This window comes from Amblyomma maculatum, chromosome 10 (assembly GCF_055883805.1).
Source record: "Amblyomma maculatum isolate TAMU_Amacu chromosome 10, ASM5588380v1, whole genome shotgun sequence".
Taxonomy (NCBI): domain Eukaryota; kingdom Metazoa; phylum Arthropoda; class Arachnida; order Ixodida; family Ixodidae; genus Amblyomma; species Amblyomma maculatum.
The window spans coordinates 82924698-82948064 of NC_139353.1; the positions used below are offsets into that span (position 1 = coordinate 82924698).

The 23367-nt window shown below is 47.1% G+C and overlaps 1 long non-coding RNA gene across 1 annotated transcript; it reads left to right on the plus strand.

Annotated features, from left to right (window-relative positions):
- The first annotated feature begins 1856 nt into the window (after nucleotides 1-1856).
- LOC146176888 (uncharacterized) lies at nucleotides 1857-5423 on the plus strand. The gene is made up of 3 exons (XR_014701571.1): nucleotides 1857-1987; nucleotides 2797-2854; nucleotides 5197-5423. It is a non-coding gene; the product is annotated as an uncharacterized LOC146176888 (long non-coding RNA).
- Nucleotides 5424-23367: the final 17944 nt, after the last annotated feature.

Below are 23367 nucleotides of genomic sequence, written 5' to 3' on the forward strand. Positions count from 1 at the left end.
TATCTTTCATACTCCCTTAAAGACAATTGTGGGGCGTCAAGAAATCAGTAAGGTTTCTCTCTGTCTGTGTGTGTGTGTGTGTGTGTGTGTGTGTGTGCGTGCGTGCGTGCGTGCGTGCGTGTGTGTGTGTGTGTGTGTGTGTGTGTGTGTGTGTGTGTGTGTGTGTGTGTGTGTGTGTGTGTGTGTGTGTGTGTGTGTGTGTGTGTGTGTGTGTGTGTGTGTGTGTGTCTAAGCACACACTCACGCCCCATTCCTAAACTTAGACCTTATTTCACAAAAAAAACAATGTTCCATTCCATTACACCATCTTAGGTAGAGCACAAAAAGAATATGTAACATATTCGGGATACAGAAGAAATAAGAGTACGCCACGTGTTTCTCAAATCCACTGGAAGCTCTGAACTTAGCCTCCTAAATATTCGACCTCTTTTTCCGATAGCGACAACGGTGCCAAAATGATGCAGTTCTCAACCTATCTGTAGAAATAGTAGTCCTCGATGACTTCTCATTCAACTCTTAATATTTTGTCTGAGACATGAACTTTGTTTTTCTGATGTACAGATCTCAGCTACAGCTTTCATAGGTAAATCATTAGATCTGAAAGAAAAAAGAGAAAGTGTTTTATGTGTTCAAGGCTGCCCAAATTAAGAATACCTCAATTTGGCTTAAGCGGACCCCTACCTCTAGATACAGCTGTCTCACACACTATTCAGACCTATTTTGTGCTTTTTTTAGGTTTATTTTTGGCATCATAGGCAGACGCGTTTCGTATATTTTACAAAATTGGATTACAAATTTTTAATCAGCGGATGCAAAACGGCAATGAATGAATGGCAATTTTAAGATGTCAAGGAGTACTGTTCCTATATATTTCAGGTAATACCGCCACGAAGCCCGGTAAGGCAAAAAAAAAAAATATTTTTCAAACCTAGACCCCCTGTCAACTGATTTGAAATAATTGTCGACTTCATGCCTGTCTTTTTGTTAAATTAAACGGTTTGGAAAAAATAGATTGCCTGGCTGAACCTGAAGCTACAGTAGACAACGATGACTGACACACAGCTGCTCACTGCTACCCTTTCCATGTGATCCATCGCGTAGAGTTAACACAGCTGAGCCGATAGCGACAACGGAGCCAAAATGATGCAGTTCTCAACCTATCTCTAGAAAGAGTAGGCATCAATGACTTCTCATTCGACCCCTAATATTTTGTCTTAAACATGAACTCTGTTTTTATAATGCAGAGACCTCAGCTACAGTTTGCAAAGGCTATGCATTAAATCAGAAAAATACTTCTATCTACCATGAGAGAGTGTTGTATGTGTTCTAGGCTGCCCACGTAAAGTGTACCTCAGTTTGGCCTAAGCAGACTCCTACCTTCAGATAAAACTGTCTCACACACTTCTCAGATCCATTTTGTGCCCTTTCTTTTTGTTTATATTTGGCATCATAGGAAGACTGGTTTGATTTTTTCTACAAAATAGGATTACAAATTTTTTAATCAGCGGATATAAAACGGCTATTAATGAAGGGGAGTTTTAGGATGTCAAGAAGTACTGTCCCTAAATATTGCAGGTAATACCGCCGCGAAACCCGGTAACACACGAAACAAAATATATTTTTAAATCTCGCACTCCCTGTCAAATTATTTGAAATACTGGTCGCCTTCATGCCTTTCCTTCTGAAAAAAAAAAAAAGTTTCGAAAAAGTAGATTGCCAGGCTGAAATGTTAAAGCTACAGTAGACAAAAATGACTGACAGACAGCTGCTCACTTCTACCCTCTCCATGTGATCCATCGCGTTGAGTTAATAAAGCTGAGCTCAACATGACATTGAGTGTCTCTCATGGAGATATTCTCTTTATTTACATTTGTTTTTACAATATCTGTACACGCCTGTTGAATATAAAAGTGGAACTGTAGATACAGCCAATCCATACAAACGCTTCGCATTCCCTCTGTGACATTCGCCGATTCTTGGCATCTAGGTGAGTTGTGTCCGTCTATATTACTTTCCTATACTCTTTTCTCTACTGTTGACCGCTTCCTCCAGACTAAAAAACGTTTCTTAAAACAGCTGACTGTCTGTGCTCTGGAAGTTTTTGTGCAAGAAAGTTTTGTTCTGTGAACAGAAATGGCACAATAAAACGGCAACAAAAGAATTATCGAGGGCTTTTTGGCAAACTGAGGAAAAGTTATCAACTCTGAACAACTTTCAATTCTAAAGAAATGACAACAGCCGGTACATCGCAAGGAACTGTGTCGATTGCTCCGAAATTTTTCGCAAGTGTTTTCGGGGTCCATGGTGAAATCCTCCTATATTTCACTGATATATATGCACGTGGAAATAGAGTTAATATATTTTCAGTTCTAAAAAACGTTCTAAAGCATTTCGCGACGGGTCCTAAATTATGATCAACTGAAATTCTTCTAACCCCGTTTTCCAGTCGCTCGAGAATTTCTCCTGCATCGTGCCTTTTTAGAACTCTTTAGGCTGGTAAAACAAGATTAGAAAGTTCGCTTTGCAGGCGCTTTGCTCAGCGGACAGACAATGAGTTGTCGGTCCGCGCTGTGTTTTTTGTCCTTCTCATCTTTGTTGTCGTCCTTCGCGCTGTTTATTTCAGTGTGCTACCAACTAACCCACACTTCAACGCTTGTAAGACAAATAAATTTTGGAAATAATTTCTAGAAACCGATGACAAACTGCACTCATGAACTGTGTGGAAATACTGAGGGAAATTTATTTACAAGTGGTGAAATGCTAAAAAATAACCTTTTCTTCCTTTTTTTTTTACAGATTTAGATAGCGATGACGAGCCTTCGAGGATTCATCATGCTGATTGCTTTTCTTATGGGTATGTTTATATGACTTGTTTATTCTTTTCTTCTTTCATTGACAAGCATTCGTACATGCCGCCACGCTTGCAGTGCAAAGGCAAACCAATCAAAGCGGCAAAATGTGGAAGGGCACCGGACTTACGTATGCCCCATGGAAATAAATCTCGCTAAATATCGAACAGCCTTTGTTGCTCGATAACCTACGGTACTTATAGTCAGGATTAAAGACTGTACGTAGCCAACATATGGAACCTAGCTATAGAATCTACTACGGAGCTTACTCGTTTGAGGTTAATATCTCAATCTGGTCCAGGAGTAATTCCGAGTTCGCAGCCAGCATTCACTAAGCCGCTGCGTTTTCACTCCAAATGTATGAAGGCATAGGTTATGAGCACAAATGTATACAGAGAAGCGGCACTGCAAACACTGCACTGGTCATTCAGACCTCGTTACAAGCCATAGCTCCCCCGTAGCACTCAAGACCGAGGCCGCACCGACGCGCACATCAGGCAAAAGTACACACGAGCTCGCGGCAGAGATAAGTGCGCTCAAAGACAGTACGGCTAACTAAATTGCCAAAGCGGGCACGCCACGAGAAAAGGGAGGATGAGGAATGCGCGGAGCACATATCGACGACACAGTTGGCTTGTTCCTCGCTCAATACGCGTCGCCACCGGCCCTGCCCAGCGGTGATGGGGAAACGTGCCAAACGAGGCTCTCCCGAGTCATAAGCATCAGCGCTGCAGAGCCATGCGCCGGACTCCTTTTGGGCCTGGTTTTGAGCAAGCATACTAGGTGCGCGCGCCCATAAACCGCGGTGGCCACTCGTCCATAACCGGAGAACCCGCAGTGAAAAACGCACGCACGTACTGCTGCCCAAGTCGCTGGCGGTTTTCCCTTCCGTTTCCCACGCGCAGCCTCGCTTCGAAACAATACCTTGTTACATCAACAGGAGATGACCCAATGGCGACGCAGGCTGACATGGGAAGAAAGGGACGGAATGAATGTTGTGAGAATAGCTCTCGAAACAGCAGCCCCATTCGGCTGTCGAATAGGCAATTCGTATTCATAATTAAAATTAGTATTTTTAAAAGTAAACCCTTTTGAATTAGCCATTGTCTACAAATTCCTCAGTTTCGCACTAGCGGACCTTCGATAAGCTTCAGTAAACAATGGTATTGCAAAACCGCTCCAGTTCATTTCAGGGAGATTTCCAGTGGAGCTTTTTTGCCTTATATTTAAGGAAAACCCACTACTGCATAAATGTTTTGTAGGCCTCAAAATGGCGGCAAATGGTGTCAAATTTAGGTTTCGCCTGGAATATGGGAACAAACGGCGTTTCAAAGCTCGACATTTAGTGTTTTTTTGCGCAGCACACCATGGGTTGGTGTAGTTGATTTGATGGCTGCTGCATGAATAATATGTATACCTAATTTGATTATTTTCGAGCCGTGCGCGGCGACCTAATTCTGACTGTCCGCAGTAGGTATATAGCACTTTGAATCCAATTCATAAATGAAAGACCCTCTGTCCCACCCCTCCACAAAAACGAAACAGTGCAGTGTCACGATTTGCAGTATGCTGAACCGCATAAGTTGTCGAAGACCGGCAGTCTCATAATCAAGCATATATATTCTATAAGTCTTGTTGAATGTTCATCGCATCAACAAAAGTTTTTAGATATCTTCTTTAGCTTGATTTTGTAGTTGTGTGGTGAACTCGAATTAGCACAGTTTTTTTGCGAAGTTTATTGCCTCAGGGCATAAAAGGAATGTTATGATTGCTTTTGTGTTTCTCCGTTATTATTGTGGTATTACTCGACGCACTCACTAAACAGCTAGTGAGCTCAAAACTGCGGTCCAAAAAAATGCAGTTTTTTTTTTCGTGCTTGAATAGAATATTTTGCCTATTAAGCCATCGGCGAAGCTCTCATGTTTCTGTGATAATGTACCCCTTTTGTTTTGTTTGTTAGTTCTGTTTAGGACTGCAAAGGCACCTCAATACATTTAACAGCCTTAGCGCGGGAAGTCGTGCCAGTAATCGTAATTAATATACGTCGGCTCAGTAGCGAAGTTGGGTGTCAATGCTTTTCTAAAATGTCATCTTACAGGACAGCGCAATGAATCTCAAGCACTGAGTGAGGTAGAAAATCGACAATCTTCAGTAACCTCTTTCGGCAAAGTGCGCATAATATTCGGGAACTTTTGTGAAACTTTTTTGGCTCTAATCCTTGTAGATTGCACTTTCTGGTATTAGAATTGTCTTTCCTGAAGAAGTGCCAGAATATGATAATATATTATATAAGAAACATCCCAACAAAGAATACCGAGCAAGAGATTGCTTTTTTGGGTTTCCGCAGCAGCCATGCTGATCACCGTTCCAGGCGTGACTGCATTTGGTATGGCTACATACGGGCAAGGACGGGAGATGCAAGCGCGATTGGCCGATGCGGAGCCGGAGCCTACATCCTGAGCAACCAAAAAATGAACGCCAACTATTTTCTCTGTAAATCAGCCCAGGATTATAACAATGACTACAATGTAAAAATATCAAGATTGCAGAGAAAATAAAGTTCAAGGCAGAAAATGCATGTGTACAATTGCTGTGCTTGAAAAAAGAATGCTTGACTTGAAACTAAGTTTCTTTATTTCTATCGTTCAGGTACATTTGCTGCACCGTCGCCAACACTAAACGCGAGCTGGTTTCGAAAGGCGAAGAAAATTATTCCCAAGGGGAAGACTTACTACCTGCACTAGGATTTTGAACAAGATTGACCGTTCTCTAGAACCATTATTAACTGTTGGCTTCATATGTAAGATCTAACATCCAATAGATACACCATTTGAGGGACACACTGCTAGTTAGCGCCGCAGTAAGTGTGGGCAAAATTTGCATTCTTCTGCAGTAAAAAAATTTAGCAATAATTTAGTACGCCAGGCGCCGCAATTTTTTTTAAATCATCGCTGGTCCAGCCAAAGGTTATAAATGAAATAAAGGTGACGTGGAAGAAAATAAAACCCATATTCGACCGCTTCTTTTGAAAAGACGTCAAAAGAGTGTTGACAAAGCAACGCTATTTCTGATGTTCGTCTTATATTCCCCATTAGCGTGAAATTCGGCCCTGTCGCGTCCCGGTGTCCATGGCACCAAAATAACGTGTCATACCGAGTACCTTTTTACATCTTGGTGAAAAATATCAGACATTACATTAAAAATAAATTCAATTGATGCGAAGGTTCGAGTGTTCCCATTATTAGGGAAACCACTGGTCGCACACAGTACCGTCTTTGATTACCTGACAAAGGCCATCTTTCACAAGTAGTAAAATCATTTAGTCAAAATAATTAGAAGCATCTCGTGGAGAAAACTCCGGCATCCCTCGAAACAGCGACTTCATAAAATCAACCTGCCAAAAAAGAACCTCTCACTATCAATTTGCGCTGTTTTCAGCTACAAATAGCTATGTGCAAAGGTGTGCGTCAATGTAAAGCCGATGCGTTAAGCTTCAGCGCTTTAACCCTTAAATCGGAGGAGCTCTGAATAACGAAAAAACGGGCCTACACTATTGCGTATTTGGAACGAAACCACGCAGAGCCGTATAAATGCGAAACACTCGTGTTTATTCTCTAGCTGTCTCAAGTGCTGTTGCCGAAATTTTAACTTTAACAATTTATCATATCTAATTAGGCGGCCTGCCTTAGCCTCTAAGTTCACGAGTTCATGAGTCTGATTGGATTATTTTAAAACCTAGGTATCCTAAGGCTATTTACAAAGCAGCTTACTCCAAGACCGTGTAGTTTCGTCCTCTACTTTCTTATATAGACCGGCAACGTTTCGCCTGCAATATGAGATAACATCGAAATCTGAAGGGTAATGAATCAAGAAAGCGCCAATCTTTTCTTGCCTTCGGTACATATTTTACGATATATATTACAACGAGTACATTTATATCAAATGAAGACTGAGAATTCTGAACAACTGAGAAACCTAAGAAATGGTAATGACATTGCATGGCAGTGCCCAGGCAACGAATTGCGTACGCTGAATAAATGCAGTAATTATGCTAAAAGGAAAAAGGAACAAACCTTTACGCGTAGGCTGCAGCCAAATATGCGAACTTGGCTAGTGGAATATTCTTAGCACAAAAAGCTGTATGTTTGGCACATGTTCTCCCTTCACACTTTATTGCATGCCACTATCCTTGCAAAGTGAAGACACAAGGCTTGGACCTCGCCGGTATAGTGCTTTGCCGCAGGAGCTAAGTGGGGCAGAAAAAGGGTGAACTTTATATTAGCATAGCGCCAAGAATTATAGGTTGCAAGAGCTTGGAGAGAAGATAATAGACAGGGAACGTAGTCGTGTGGAGAGATCTTCAGTTTTTAAGGCGAAAGCCTTCATTGATTGATCCTCGTTGGGTCAGTTGGCGAATCATGACTTCAATAAGAGCGTAAGTAGAAGGAAGGGACGGGAAGGCACAAGATAATAGCGCTCTAATCTATTGTGCCTTCCCGTCCTTTCTTTCTGGTTGCGTGTTATTGAAGTGAAAGCCTTTATTGCCTCATCGTTGCCGTCAGCAAAAGTGGCAGGCTTTTGCTGCGGCTCTGATTGTTCGAGACGGGATGACGTCATGGAGGTCGCGACCAACCATAGCGCACCACCACAGTATGTGCGATTGCGTCCCTGATATGGTATATGCCAATCAGTGATCAATGACTAATTAATGACCAATCAATAGAGTCTAATAACTATTTACTCATTCATATGGCAAATAAATAACACGTACTTATTAGTGACAGGTGAGAATTAATAATTAATATTTTATCAATAATAATTACCAGTTACTAATTACACATTATTGACTACTTCATGCCAGTTGTGTTAATATGTAACTGATTATTATTTATAGCCAAGCACCCGCTAAAATAAACACATGAGTAAACGTTGCCAAGATAGAAGGAGCGTGATCTCTTCGCTGCCAAGCAGAATCACTAAATAAATGAACTCGCAGGATGTGAAAGTGTAGTCGCTCATTTTACGCGTAGCAGCATTCATCGCTACATGCACAACAGTCGCGTAGCAGAATGCAGCACTCAGGCTTTCGCCTTTCATTACTTTAATCGCCAAAGTGTCTTCGAATTTTTTGTCTGTGTTCTGAGATATTGCTCATATTGTCACGGGGTGAAGTCTCTGATCAGAAGTCACCGCGGGACACAGGAGTTACAGAAGTCACAGTGCGGCAGGAAAACTAGCAGGCCCGCTTCAACAGAAGAACTTCAGTTTCTTCGCCTCGAGGAGATGAACGTCGGTTTCTTCGCCTCGAGGAGGCACACGCTCGCGATCAGCGCAGAGGGAAGATAAAGAATGCAGCGTGTCATTGCCCCCCCCCCCCCCCGGGTACAAGAAGCATCGCCCCGATGCTGGAAGTGTGGGTAGAGATAAAAACAAACAAACGAAACAACCATTGCACGAAGGGCAGTTGCTCGCGCACAGAAAGAGTCAACACTATCGGTCGTAATACGGTTTCAGGCGGACCACGTGGACCACGTCCGGGAGCGTGGAGCGTTTTAAATCCATCAGGAACAACCTCATAGTTTAGGTCCCCAACTTGGCTTACCACTTTGTACGGGCCAAAGTAACGACACAGCAGTTTCTCGCTGAGGCCTCGTCGACGTACAGAAAACCAAACCCAGACACGGTGTCCAGCTGTGTACCGGGCGTCACGGTGTCGGAGGTTGTATCGTTGGGCATCGCGGCGTTGCTGATTCTGAATTCGCAGCCTGGCCAGCTAACTGGCCTCTTCGGCGAGGTGCAGAAAGGTGTGAACATCTGCTTGTTGGTTGCCGTCGTCTAGATGTGGTAACATGGCATCAAGCATTATGGTCACTTCACGGCCATGGACCAGACGGAAAGGTGTCATGTTCGTTGTTTCCTGGACCGCTGTATTGTATGCAAAGGTAACGTACGGGAGCACTTCATCCCACGTTTTGTGCTCTACGTCGACGTACATTGAGAGCATGTCAGCGAGTGTTTTGTTCAAGCGTTCGGTCAAGCCGTTCGTTTGAGGATGGTAAGGTGTCGCCTTCCTGTGTTCAGTATGACTGTGAATTAAAATCTGCTGCAGCAATTCGGCTGTAAATGCGGCTCCTCTGTCAGTAATCAAAATCTCCGGTGCGCCATAGCGCAGGAAAACGCAATTGATGAAAAACTTTGCAACCTCTAAGGCAGTACCGTTGGGCAGAGCGGAGGTTTCCGCGTATCGTGTAAGGTAATCCGTAGCAATAATGACCCACCGGTTACCGGAGTGTGAAAGGTGAAATGGTCCCAGCATGTCCATGCCAATCTGCTGGAAAGGCCTCGATGGTGGGTCTATTGGCTTCAAGAGTCCGGTGGGCTTAGTCGGCGGCACCTTACGACGCTGACAGTTTCGACACGTTTTCACATAGTGTGAAACGTCTGAGTTAAGTCGACGCCAGTAGTACATTTCCTTCAGCCTTGCAAGCGTGCGGGTGACTCCCAAATGTCCAGAGGTTGGCTCATCGTGGCAAGCTTGTAAGATTTCATCACGTAGACACATAGGTACAACAATCAGGTACGGCGTTTGGCTGGCGGAAAAGTTTTTCTTCATGAGGACACCATTGCGCACACATAACGATGACAGAGCACGCTTGAAAGCTCTCGGAGCGGTTGTACATGCACCGTTTAGATAGTCCATGATGTGCCGAAGTTCGGGATCTGCAGATTGTCTTTCAGCGAGGCACTCAGTGCTGATGGCATTTAACAGTATGGCCTCATCAGGAATTTCATCTGCGGGGGGATCTACAGGGGCACGTGAGAGGCAGTCGGCGTCCGAATGCTGACGGCCAGATTTGTACATGACAGTTATGTCGAATTCCTGTAATCGTAGACTCCATCTTACAAGACGGGTTGAAGGGTCCTTTAGGGTTGCAAGCCAACATAGGGCATGGTGGTCAGTCACTAACTTGAATGGTTTCCCGTAAAGGTATGGCCGGAATTTCGACGTCGCCCACACAATGGCTAGACATTCTTTCTCTGTTGCAGAATAGTTCGATTCCGCTTCAGATAGACAGCGACTGGCGTAAGCGATTACACGTTCTTGGCCGCCCTGGATTTGAACTAGAACGGCGCCCAGGCCTATGTTGCTTGCATCGGTGTGAAGCTCCGTGTCGGCGTTTTCGTCGAAGTGAGCCAATATGGGAGGTGTTTGTAGGCGGCATTGAAGCTCTTTAAATGCTTGTTCCTGTGATGCGTCCCAAGTGAAAGGCGTGTCTGTCTATGTCAGACGTGTTAGGGGCTCGGCGAGTCGAGCGAAATCTTTGACGTAGCGCCGGTAGTAGGCACATAAGCCAAGAAATCGTCGAAGAGCTTTCTGGTCTTGGGGCGGAGGGAAGTTGGCAATAGCTGTGGTTTTCTCTGGATCCGGCAGGACACCAGCGTGGCTTACGACGTGCCCCAAGAACTTGAGCTCCGTATAAGCAAAATGACACTTCTCGTTCTTTAGCGTAAGGCCAGAGGATGTTATGGCTTGCAAAACAGTTTCAAGGCGCCGAAGGTGCTCCTCGAACGTTGGAGCGAAGACCACAACGTCAGCAAGGTAAACGAAACATGTCTGCCACTTGAGATCTGCAAGTACGGGGTCCATAAGCCGTTATAAAGTAGCCGGCGCAGAGCAGACACCAAAGGGCATAGCCTTGAACTCGTAGAGCCCATCCGGAGTAATAAACGCCGTTTTCTAGCGGTCCCTCTAATCTACCTTTATTTGCCAGTATCCGGATTTCAAGTCCATTGAAGAGAAATATCTCGCGGAGCAGAGACGATCCAGAGCATCGTCGATGCGTGGCAGGGGATAGACGTCTTTCTTTGTAACTTTGTTTAGCCGGCGGTAATCCACACAAAACCTCAGCGTACCATCCTTTTTCTTCACAAGAACGACAGGTGCAGCCCATGGACTTCGCGAGGGCTGGATGACATCGTCGCGAAGCATCTCTTTCACTTGGCGACTGATAGCGGCGCGTTTAGTCGGACACACTCGGTAAGGTGACTGTCTGAGAGGTGGCACGGTATCATCCGTAATAATGCGATGCTTTGCGAGATCGGTTCTGCCAACACGTGAAGAGTTGGAGAAGGTCGCCCGATAGCGCTGGAGGAGCTGGTTCACTTGGCGATGCTGCAGTTGAGAAAGCGAAGGGTTAATGTCGAAGTGTAAATCAGTGGTAGGCCTCTCCATCTCGGTCAATGACAGCGCCGCAAGCCCAGAGGCTTTTCGAACATGCGTGATACCGCAAATATGGGCCACTACAGTCCCCGTGCTTAAATGCTGGTGCTCACCGCCAAAATTTGTGAGTAGGACATCTGCTTTGCCGTCTTCGAGGCGAACGACTCCTCTGGCTACAGCAAGACTGCGTTCGAAAAGTAAGATCTGTTTGCTCTCCACGACACCTTCAAAGTTTCGCAGTGTATTCGCAGCCACAGACGTCATCACACTGGAACGGGGCGGAATAGTGACGTGATCATCAAGGATGTGCAGTGCTGTCGGTCGTTCTGAAGCACTGTGTATTGCGTTCTCAGTCGATAAGGTCACTGACTTAGTCTGCAGGTCGATAACGGCTCTATTCTCTGCTAAGAAATCCATGCCAAGGATGACGTCACGGGAACACTGGACAAGTACGACGAAGGTTGCTAAATACGTTTCTTCTTGCACTGTTACCCTAAAAGTGCAGGTACCGGTCGGCGTTATCAAGTGGCCTCCGGCAGTACGAATTTGTGGGCCTGTAAAGGGTGTAGTCACTTTTTTCAGAGTGGCGGCGAAAGGCCCACTCATCCCAGAATAATCGGCGCCGGTATCCACAACGCTGTCACGTCGGTTCCGTCCACTGAAATGTTCAGGTCGGCGGTTACGGCTGTGGGGTTGCCGGAACGTCGCGGGGTCCGGTCACGGCTGCGGTGTGGTACTAGCTGATTTCGTGTCGTCGGAGAACTGGAGCGCCGAGGCAGCGGATCATTGTGGGGCGCGTCGTATCGTCGTGAAATGGAGTGACCATCCGCTTGCAGCGGTGGAGGAGCTTGAGAATTTCGTCGGTGAGCAACCTTCCCTCCAAAGGTTGCCGCGTCTAGTTTTCCCGATGGGGCTAGGGGAGCGGACCCGCGTCAGGCCGGCATTACCACGTGTCTGCGAGAAGTATTGGCGCGGTGAAAGCGACCGCGAGTAGTCATAGAGCGTTCCGGATGATTCAGCCAAGTACGCATCGATGGCAGGGGGCCGTTCACCACGCTGCGGCTTTCGCGTGTCGGCGCTAAATCCCGGCAGACCCATTCGTCGGTAATAGCAATCGCGGAACAGGTGACCAGCTTCGCCACAGTGGAAGCACAGCGGGCGATTATCGCGAGTGCGCCAGATGTCGCTTTTGCGTGGACGCACCTGAGAAATTCGAGCGGGAGGTGCTTGACGAGTGTATGCAGGGGCTGCTTGGTGCTGACTGGGAGGTGGACAGGCACGACGAGTGACTGCGGCGTAGGTCATGGCCTGTGGTGGCATTGGCGGGAGCGGCTCGGGTAGATTGAGTGCCTGGTTGACCTCTTCCCGAACCATCTGAGAAAGGCTGGATACTTGAGGGGGTGCTGCCGTCGAAAATAGTTTTTGCAGCTCCTCGCGTACGACGGCCCGTATGGTCTCGCGGAGCACGTCAGTGCTACCAGTGTCCGCGACGGCGGCAGCAATAGGGATGGACGGCCGCTCGTAGTGCTTAGATCGCATCTCTAGAGCCCTCTCAATGGTAGTGGCCTCGGATACAAATTCCCCGATGGTCTTGGGGGACATCGCACTAATCCAACGAAGATCTGTTCCTTAATTCCCATCATGAGATAGCGAAGTTTTTTTCTTCGGACATGTTTGGATCAGCGCGACGGAATAGCCTCGTCATGTCCTCGAAGTAAACGAGGACGCTCTCGTTAGGGAGCTGAACTCTCGTCTGTAGGAGCAGCTCGGCGCGTTCTTTGCGAAAAACGGTGGTGAAAGCTTGCAGGAACTGGTCCTTGAAGGAACTCCACGTTGTGATAGTAGTCTCATGATTTTCAAACCATGTATGAGCTGCACCGTCGAGCGAAAAAACTACATGCTGCAGTTTCTGGTCGTCGCCCCAGAGATTGTACTGGGCTACTCGCTCAAATTTATCTAGCCAGTCTTCCGGGTCGTCGCCGGGAAAGGCTTGGAAGACGGGTATCTCCCGCGGCTGCTGCAACACGAAAGAGGGGGCAGTGGTGTCTACGTGCGTCATTGCGGGTGGTTGTGTTGTCTCCGAAGGTGGTGCTGGAGAAGATGGTGGCCGCCTCGCAGTACGAGAAAATTGTAGAGGCGCGAATTCGGGATCAAGACCTCGAAACCGTCGGCTACTCTGATGGGTAGGCGTAATCTCGATGGTAGGAGATCCTTGAGGGCTGGAGTCTCGGCTGGTTGGAGGTGTTCGGAGCATGGGTTGTGTTACCCCGCACCTCCACCAGATGTCACGGTGTGCAGTCTCTGATCAGAAGTCACCGCGGGACACAGGAGTTACAGAAGTCACAGTGCGGCAGAAAAACTAGCAGGCCCGCTTCAACAGAAGAACTTCAGTTTCTTCGCCTCGAGGAGGCACACGCTCGTGATCAGCGCAGAGGGAAGATAAAGAATGCAGCGTGTCAGTGTAACATATATACGATTGTGCCGCATGGTAACGCTGTGGATTGCATCCAACTGTTAGCAATGCTACGGGTGATGCAAAAAAAGGTACGAGCCTAGCTTGAGGAAGTTTATATGAACAAGGTGAACACCACAGGAGGCAGCGGAAATTTTTACGGACAATGGCTGAGCGTTCTTATCCCGATAAAAGTAGTTCATTTCCATTCCTTACGTTATAGGTCCCCCAGGGGCAATGTATAAAAGGTGGAGTTTTGTGAATTATTGGAATGAAAAAGAGTTTCTTGAGCAGTTGAGATGGTACGGGGTGATATATAGGTTACACAGAACTCTGCGGCCGAAACCAAGACATCCACCGTTGGTCGTTTCCTTCTAGTTGTCCCCTCGAATAACAGAGCTGGTGCTAGTTCAGTTCCGTCACTATACAACCACATCAAAGGCCACCTCTGGCTCTATGACAACCGCTTCGGCTATAAATAAAACGCATGGAAAAGGCTGGGATTATCGTCAAGGTAACACAAGCCACAGACCGGGTGAGTCGTCTTGTTATCGTTCGCAAAAAAAAAGACTGCCATATCCGAGTGTGTATGCACCCTTGAAAGATGAAGGAATGCATTAAGCGTGAACACTACGAAATGCCAAGGCCAGAAGGTATAGAATCCGAGATAGCGGGCGCAGCAGTGTTCTGAAGACTTGACGCAAACTCGGGGTTTAATCAGATCCCATTCCACGAAGAAGCTTACAGAATTTGTACTTTTGAACCCCGTTCGGTCGATATGTTTTTTTTTTACAAATGCCTTTCTGTATTTCATCGAAATCGTGAGCGTTTCAAAAAACAATGAACGAAATTTTAAATCGCTTACTGGCTTGAAAGTATACGTGGACGACATACTAGTCTGGGTTACCTCCCGGCAGGAGCATGATGAATGCCGTCAGTCAGCGCTGCAAGCAGCTCGGAATAATCTTGGGAAGTGCACAGTTAACGTTCAAGAAATTGAGTTCTTAGGGGATGTTATCAGTGCAGAAGGTATAAATCAAAGCCCTTCACCAGTGAAAAGTATGTTGGAAATGCGCGCCCCTTCTGAAAACTCGGGATTTCTGCGAATGCTCGGGTTGTAAACTAATTTGGAAAATTTTTACCTGCGCTGGCACAAAGCGCGACTGTTCTCAGAAGCCTGCTAGACAAGACGCAGTTTCCGAATGGACAGATAGCTATGGGAGTGAAAGGGAAACTGATATGCAATAGTATGAGCAAACAACTGTTCCTGTCAATGTTTGACCCAAGGAAACCGACAAAGGTGTTTTGTGATGCATAACAGAATGGAATTGCCGCACCTTTGTTGCTGCGTCATAGCAATTCCTGGAAACCCGAATTGCTATGACGCTGCAACAAAGCCGAGGCAATTCCATTTTTTGATGCATCACAGGACACTTTTGTCGGTTTCTTTGGGCCAAACATTGACAGGCGCTTTTGGATACTTAAAAACGCTCTTCGCTTCTCGGCAGGTCAACATGGTTAAATTTAAACACTTGCTCTTAGGGGCTATGCCACGTATAGATGGCTAACTCAAAGCAATTTTAGACCTGCCAATCAATGAGTGAAAGGTGTAAAGGGCTATTGATAATTGAAATCCGGGAAGTCGTCGGGCCAGAATGGCCTGAGCATGACTGTTTATAAAGCATTTAAGACAAATAGCATCGCTCTTGAAAGCGGCATTCAATAAGGCGCGTGCATTGCATGCGTTGACAGCATCATAGGCTTTGTCTCACACTGTGCTCGTACCGAAAACAATAAATAGAAACACTCAGACAGTTGTCATCCTGAGGCCTATCGCACTAACAAAGGTAGATTAGAAAATTTACATGTAGGTGCTTGCAGCAAAACTGCAGAAGATAATACTTGATATTATTCGGGGTTAAGGGCCGCACGGTTTTTGAAAACATTCACAGGGCATGCATGCATGCATGGGTGTTGTGACGCATGATTGCGCCCGGGTCACAGTTCTTGAGCTCAATTTGGAAAAGGCGTTTGATTGTGTGCCGCACAAACTGCTATTCTGTACCTCGAATTAGAATAACCTTGGTTCTGCTAATAAAAAGGGGATGCCCTGGCTTACCATATTTGCACTACCAGGTTATAGTAAACAAATATTTGGAGGCTCCATAAGTGTGCAATGTTCGGTTCCCCAGGGTTGTACCTTAATACTGTGAGCCCTCCACGGATCTTCTTTCATTTGTACATACCATGATCTTTGTCTTCCTCTTGTACATACCATCATCATCGTCCCGCGGCGCCGGCTCCGGCGCGCGCTTGGGTTTTCTCCAGATTAAACGCTGACACGGCATACCTTGCCTTGCCTTCACGACCTTGCTGTCTGGACCTGGCCTTCTTTCACAAGTGGTGGAGGTGAAATTAGATCCCCTTGCTGCCTTGTGCCCTGCCTCTCGCTGGAGCTACGTTCCGGTCGCCGTTTAACCACTACCATCGTCATGTCAACCGAGAGCAGTCCCGACCCGGCCGGACCCTCTACCTCGGCTACACCGCGGCCTCCGATGGTGCCCACACGACAACGCGACCCGCCGCTGTTCGCTGGTCGTCGCGACGAAGACGTCGATGACTGGCTTGACACTTATGAACGCTGCAGTGCCTACAACCGGTGGGATGATGCTTTGAAATTTCTGAACGTATCTTTCTATCTTATTGAGGTCGCCAGAAATTGGTTTATTAACCGCGAGCCCCACACCACAAACTGGCCCACCTTCAAGCAGCAGTTCCGACAGTACTTCGCTGACCCGGCTGTTCGGACGGAGATCGCAAGGAACAAGCTCACTACCCGCCGTCAAGGTCCCGATGAGTCCTATGCGTCATACATAGAGGCCGTGCTGTCACTCTGTCGGCGTATCAGTCCCAGTATGCCGGAATCTGAACGTGTACACCATGTCTTGAAGGGAATCAATTCAATGGCATATAACACCCTAGTTGCCCAAAATCCATCAATTGTTGATTCCATTATAACGACCTGCCAACGCCTCGACCAGCTACAGTCCTCCCGATTGCAGCCCAGCTTCACTACTGCCCCGACTTCTTCTGACCTCGAACTACGAGCCGTGATTCGAGCGATAAGCCGCGAGGAGCTCCAAGCTCTCAGCCCTTTCTGCCGACACGGGTGCGATCATTCGTCTCCTCCTAATGACGGCTGCCTCCGCCACATCATTAAAGAAGAGTTGGCCACTATCAACCACCCTGTCACACCTGATCCTCCTGCACCTCACCCAGCACCGACTTACGCTCACGTCGCTGCATCCCCTCCTCCTTTTGTTCCCCCACCCCAAGCACCACCCTACAACCACATCAATGCCATGACGACGGCTCAACCGACGCCACCCTATTACGCACCTTGGCGCCCCTCTCGCCTAGTGTGCTATTATTGTGGAATTCGAGGACATATATCTCGCTTTTGTCGCCGTCGCATTCAGAACGAGCGACGTGGTTATGACGCCTTCGAAAGTGACACACCTGCATATTATCAGCGACGACAAATTCCCAGTCAACCTCGTCGATTCTCTCCACCGCCGGTATCCTCGTCTGAACCAAGTGGGGCTCATGTATCCCGACGCCGGTCCCCTTCCCCATACCGCCGCTCTATTTCGCCACTTCGACCAGCAACAACTGTTCCTTTCCGGAATTCGGAAAACTAAGCGATGCAGTTTCCGGAGGAGAAACTGCACTTTGCGAACTTACAAAAAGTCCTCCTCGTCGCCCGTATAATATGATTTCCGTTTTAGCTGAAGGATTACCGGTCGAAGCTTTGATTGACACAGGAGCTGCACTTTCTGTTATTCATGCTGATTTGTGCCACCGTTTGCGGAAAGTAACGACACCATATGATGGACCTGAACTTCGTGGAGCAAATGGCGTCCCTCTGCACCCTTCAGCAAAGTGTACAGTTCGAGTTGTTATAGACGGCGTCCGCCACCATGTGCAGTTTGCTGTGCTGTCACCGTGTGCGCATTTGATGATTTTTGGATGGGATTTTTTGTCAACCACTTCAGCGTTAATTTCTTGTGGCGACCGTGTCATCCATATGACAGACAGTGATTGTTCATCTGACATTTCTGCACGGCATCATTTCCTCATTGCCGCAGATGATACTGTATTGCCTCCACAGTGCGAAACACTTATTACCGTTCCTTCCGAACACATCAGTGACGGGGATGTACTCATCGCACCACATCATCGTCATCTTGCACGTGGAATCGCCTTCCCATCAAGTCTTGTACGATTCCGCAGCAGCTCAGCAATAGTAGCTGCCACGAACACTTCCCGTGAATCCCTCGTGCTGACTAAAGGAACTTCCCTGCCATGCATAGTGGATGCTCACCCTATATCCATGATGGTGCTCACTGCCCCGCTACCTCCGCAACGCGATTCATCGCAAGTCTCTCTTTCCATGCTGTCGAAGACAATCAATCCGAACCTCATGCCAAACCAACGTCAAGAATTGCTGCAATTGCTTCAAGCCCACCAAGCCATTTTTGATGCCACTTCCCCACCACTGGGACGGACTAGTGTTGCACATCACCGCATCCTTACCGAAGGTAACTCAATTGTACGCCGACGACCTTATCGGGTTTCTCTCTCGGAACGAAAAGTAATTGAAGAAAATGTCAATGACATGCTCCGTCGCGATATTATTCGTCCATCAACAAGCCCATGGTCCTCCCCAGTAGTATTAGTTAAAAAAAAAGGACGGATCGGTACGATTTTGTGTTGATTATCGCGCACTCAACAAAATTACCCGCAAAGACGTCTACCCGATGCCGCGTATTGATGACGCCCTTGACTCTCTCCAAGGTGCCGAATATTTCTCGACCTTGGACCTCCGCTCAGGTTATTGGCAAATACCTATGTATGAGGACGACAAAGAAAAAACCGCTTTCGCAACTCCTGACGGACTTTACGAGTTTAATGTTATGCCCTTCGGCCTTTGTAACGCACCCGCAACATTTGAAAGAATGATCGATACTGCACTCCGTGGCCTCAAATGGAGAACCTGTTTATGTTACTTGGATGACATTGTTATCTTTTCGTCAACATTTACCGACCATCTCACGCGCCTGAATGAAGTCCTCACGTGTCTTGCTTCAGCGGGCCTTCAGCTCAACACCAAGAAGTGCCACTTTGCAGAGAAGGAAATTAAAATATTAGGACATCTGGTTAGCCATGACGGCATTCGCCCAGACCCTGAAAAAATAACCGCGGTCTTGAACTTTCCTCGTCCGCAACGGACTACAGATTTGCGCAGTTTCCTCGGCCTGGCGTCCTATTTCCGGCGATTTATAAGACATTTTGCAACTATTGCTGCGCCACTTCATGAACTACTTAAAGCGCGCAGCCCTTTCGTGTGGACTGAACAGTGCAACACTGCTTTTAATGACCTAAAGCACGCCCTCACATCAGATCCAGTTCTTGGCCACTTCAGCGACAGCGCTCCTACCATCCTGCACACTGATGCCAGTGGTCACGGTCTTGGCGCTGTACTTCTGCAGCGCGATGCAACTTCACGTGAGAAAGTGATTGCCTTCGCCAGTCGGACCATGACTCCAGCTGAGAAAAACTACACCATTACCGAGCAGGAATGTCTCGCCGTCGTCTGGGCTGTTCAAAAGTTTCGCCCTTACCTGTATGGTCGGCATTTCACAGTTGTGACCGATCACCATGCTCTTTGCTGGTTATCTTCACTGAAAAATTTGACAGGCAGACTTGGCCGTTGGATTCTACGCCTGCAAGAATACCATTTCGACTTCGTTTATAAATCGGGCCGCCAACACCAAGACGCCGACGCTCTTTCTCGCTGCCCGGTTTCAGATTCAGCCTGCTGTTTTTCTTCACAATGCATTTCCACCTCTGACCACAGCCGATCATCGCTTCCACCGACGTATATCACTGCAGTTTCTTTTGACGACTCTGAGAACAAGCACGCTCTCCGCTCACAGCAATTAGCTGATGCCTACTGTCGGCCCATCATCGACCGCCTTATCGGCGCTTCGAGCCCACCCAACGCTAGGCTTCGCCGACAGCTTCGCAATTTCAAGCTTGAAGATGGCATACTACGCCGCTACGTGTATTATCCTGATGGAACTCTCTGGCTCCCAGTCGTACCGCGTGTGCTTCGCCCACGTATACTAGCAGCTTTCCACGATGACGCTACCGCAGGTCACCTTGGTTTTAACAAAACATACGACCGCGTGAAAAGACGATTCTTCTGGCCTGGCCTGTCTACCACCGTAGCTAAATACGTTGCTTCCTGCCACCTGCGCCAACGTCGCAAGCGGCCGACTTCTTCCCCCGCTGGTCTCCTACAACCCCCTCCCTGTCCCGCCACACCATTCGACGTAGTCGGCATCGACTTATATGGTCCCCTACCTCTCTCCAATGGGGGTAACCATTGGATTATAACAGCTGTCGACCACCTTACACGCTACGCTGAGACCGCCCCTGTACCGACTGGTTCCGCTGAAGAGGTAGCTAATTTCTTTTTGCGGTCAATTGTATTGCGTCATGGCGCTCCTCGGGTGCTTCTAAGTGACCGCGGGACGGCCTTCTTATCGACAGTCGTATCCGAAGTTCTTCGTGCGTCATCCACCCTCCATAAGACAACCTCAAGCTCCATCTCCAGATTAACGGTCTGACTGAGCGATTTCACCGCACCCTATCGGATATGCTATCCATGTACATCACACCGGATCATCAAAATTGGGATACTGTTCTACCATTCGTCACATTCGCCTATAATACTGCAGTACAACCGACTACCGGTTACTCCCCATTTTTCCTCGTTTTCGGCCGTCCTCCCACTACAATCCTCGACACTTCCTTCTTCTCTACGCCCGACTACTACTCATCATTACCAGCCCAGTTCTTATCCCATGTGGCCAGATGCCGTCATCTTGCCCGTCTCAACACAGAAGCGTGCCAGCAGGACCGCAAGAGTCGCTACGATTCGAAACATCGCGTGGTCTCTTTTCGTCCTGGTGACGAAGTACTGCTGTATACACCGCTGCGCACCCCTGTCCTTAGTGATAAATTTCAGCACCGCTATCTTGGTCCCCACAAGGTAATCAACCAAACTTCCCCAGTAAACTACCAAGTCACACCTGTTGATTCCCCAGCTGACCGACGCCACCGTGGAACTGAAATTGTTCATGTATCTCGCTTGAAGCCGTTTGTGCGCCGCGGTACATCGGTTGGTTAGGAGCGGCCAGGCTGGCCGCTTCCGACCCCCCGGGCAGATTGTGTGAGCCCTCCACGGATCTTCTTTCATTTGTACATACCATGATCTTTGTCTTCCTCTTGTACATACCATCATCATCGTCCCGCGGCGCCGGCTCCGGCGCGCGCTTGGGTTTTCTCCAGATTAAACTGACACGGCATACCTTGCCTTGCCTTCACGACCTTGCTGTCTGGACCTGGCCTTCTTTCACAATACTCTTTTGTTTCGTATTTATGTAGAAACCTTGTGTTTAAGCATAATACAGATAGATGCAATTTATGTCTATCGTTGGCAGGCTGCTTTAATTAAAGCTGCTGGCTTATATACTGATGAGGTGGCGGTTTTCTTTGGAAATAGAGACAACATTTGCAGAATAGTGGATACGATAAATCGCGTAAGATTACACGATTTTTGGTTAATTGTGGAAAGGGCCAGGCGTTTTGACACACGAATGGTCATTAATCGTAGAAGATCTTGCCAATGTACCAATGTAATACGGGCTACAAGCCCTGTGGGATTCTACATTAGTACGGAACCTTTTGGCAATCGCTGGTTAAAGAAACAAAGGAAAAAGATGCTGAATGAAAAACCACGCTTCTTTTTATGTTTCCTGGAGCAACAGTCTGCAACATTTTCTTTCTTTTTTGATAACCAATGTCTGGTACGGGCTGCAACAGCTGTAGTGCTCGCGGAAAAACGTGTAGAAGCTACATCACGTTCTTGCAGCCTCTATTTGGGCCTCCAAGTGGAAGTGGCCGATTCGGATGAGTTTGCTCAGGCGCGTCAATGTATGGGGGAGGGGGAAGAGGAGTCTGGGATTTACGTACTTGTTCGTACACCAGATGGTAAACAGCTTCACGTTTCTCATTAACATCAAGATCCTTTCTTTTTTTTTTTTTTTGAGCACCATGCGCCAAGTCAGCCTTTGGCGTGCCTTAATCGATTTTGTTATCGGAACGGTGTATATGACGAAAGGAATATGCGTCTGCATTTTAAGACGTGGTCTTCGTGTGAGATTTCTGACTACCTGAATTTCAATGGATTACCTAAGCAGTGTTAAGCGACAAGCATTGCACAGAAACGTATGTGACACCTTCTTTCGGAGCCCACGTACAGGGTTTTATACTCTGGGGGCCAAAGCAATAACGCTTTGAAGAAGAAAAAGAAGATGCATGTCCTACCGGCAACAAAACGTTTCTTATTCAAGCTGCACACTGGCCATTGTCTGCAAAGTGTTTCCAAGAAAAAGGTGGCTCTTTCCTACCATGGGAATCCAACTACCTCTTCTGTAAAAAAACCAGAAACAATAGATCACGTATTTTTGCTCTGCCGGAAAGTTGTTTATTTTTGGGAAGACATGCTGCAAAGGACTATTGAAAAGTAGTTATCACACAGTTCGCATGGAATTAGACTTTTGCCAACACATAATGAAGATGGTTGCAATTTAGATCTGGTTATCCTCGTGGGCCTCAATTGTATATGGCGCTAACGAATGGCTGAGTATCAATGTGATATTTATGTCCGGCCGGCACGCATGTGATTTCGTGAAGGTATTTATAGGTTTATTAGAGGTTTTGAATATCTCAAACGTGTGCCTCGGACTGGTTACCAAGGTTACAACCCTTGTTTGCGCTAAGAAAATTTTTATCGCGTCAAAGACATGGTGCTGAAGATTTTTTTTTTCTGCGATGTATTTTGATGCATTTTGAGCTCAATTAAAGCTTGGCAATAAATAAAGGAGGTCCTAGTGTAGTGGTTAACGTAACTGTTGTGGAGCATCAGGGTCGAAGTTCGAATCCCGGCTTATGCTTCCAGTGCTTTCTTTCTCAAATTTTACCATCTTTCTTTTTTCTTTTTTCTCGCGTAGCCACATTATTTTATAGCTTAGTATGTTTACGCTAGCCTGGCGTCACGTGTTTTTTTTTTTTTTAGAAACGAGGGCCGCAAGCCATACAGAAATTCCGGAATCAGAGCTGCGCGCTGATTCATGTCGGCCAAGCCTTGACAATAAGCTGGCATATCCAATCCGGTATGAAATTGATACAGAAGTTTTGAGTAGGGTACTGCCATCAGCAGGAAGCACCGTGGATCTCGAGCCAGCGAGAGCTGTGTCAGGGACCATGGCCCTCCGCAAGATAACCCTATTGTATCCGGTGGACCGTAACACCTGTACGGGCAAGCCTCCCAGCTCTCCTGCTAGGACAGGCATGTTTTGCGCGTCTACAGCCCTATTTCAGACGTTCCTCCACCAAGTCATAATCAGCCGGTTCATTACTACACGCTTTTGTGGGCAACATTTTAGGTGCAACATTTCCTCGCTGAACACAACAGGTCGATTGCTTCTTGTTTTCGTGATTCAATAAGCAGGTACTTACATCATGCACTGCCTCTCGACAATAATGACATTAACGCTGGTTTGGCTCAGAGCGACAGTCAGCAGCACTATATCCAGGTTGCTTAGAAATTAGGCACCATGCTGACGGTCTCATTGATGGAACCTCCTATTTCTCTTGGCGTCCACTTCGAACGCGGTTTTGAACGAAGAGCAGTTTTTTTGTCAATGGGCCTC